The sequence below is a fragment of the Propithecus coquereli genome, unplaced genomic scaffold, assembly GCF_000956105.1.
Source record: "Propithecus coquereli isolate 6110/MARCELLA unplaced genomic scaffold, Pcoq_1.0 Scaffold13, whole genome shotgun sequence".
NCBI lineage: Eukaryota > Metazoa > Chordata > Mammalia > Primates > Indriidae > Propithecus > Propithecus coquereli.
In genome coordinates, this window is record NW_012137191.1 from 12,188,002 (window position 1) to 12,188,918 (window position 917).

Genomic DNA, 917 nt, shown 5'->3' on the forward strand with positions numbered 1-917 from the left:
TAGTAAGAGGCTACATTCTATCGGCTTCTAGGAAGTTTTCATTGAACAGGTGGATACTTTTTGCCAATAAGGACCAAGAAGTCAGTAGGGGCAATATGATAGTCACAGGGAAGAACACCTAAACCTTATGTTAACCAGCCATCAGCTGGACTCTGTCCTTTAGGAGAAAACGAGATTGGGTCAAATGCTATTGTGTTTTCTCTTACAATCTAATGTCACCCCCAAGATCTCTGCAGGTCCCAAGAGCCATGTTTGCTCACTGCTCGTTGTCATTTCTATCACTGATTTTTTGTTCTGATACGTGAGTCTCTGCCCATGACTATTCCTCCTCTTTGTCTCAATCTGCCTCAGTGAAGAAACACTGCTTCTTTGCCTACATCTTCCCCAAAACATCACTCGCAGAAAGCATTCACGTGAAGGAGAATTTTATAGGAGATTTGGATGCAACGGCAGATGTGAGGCACAAAGAAGGAGGAAAGCACCACCCATAATTTAATATCAAATATTAAATAGTCCTGCTATGTAAAAGCCCTCTCATTCATACCTATCACAGGTACTTCTCAATGCTCACTCTTTCCTTTCTTTTTTTATAGTCCCCTGCCTTTAAACTTCCATTTTCACCATCTCTTTACATCACCTCACCTCCCTCCTCATCAGACACCTCTTAAATTCCAGGATTCTTCTGTAGCTCTGACACAGAGTGGTTCAATGACCTCACTGTCACTCTGGCACATTTTGACTTTGTTTCCAAACATGCCTTCTAAGATGAGCTCTTATGCAAGAAAGGATTGTTCTCCCCCCTGAGAAAAATCCTGCAGTCAGCTTTGAGTGACATGAGTTTGTTCCCTCTCACATCTCCTCTCACTGGCTCTGCCTTCTCCCTTCCTCATTTTTACCATCCCTTTTTATTGTATATA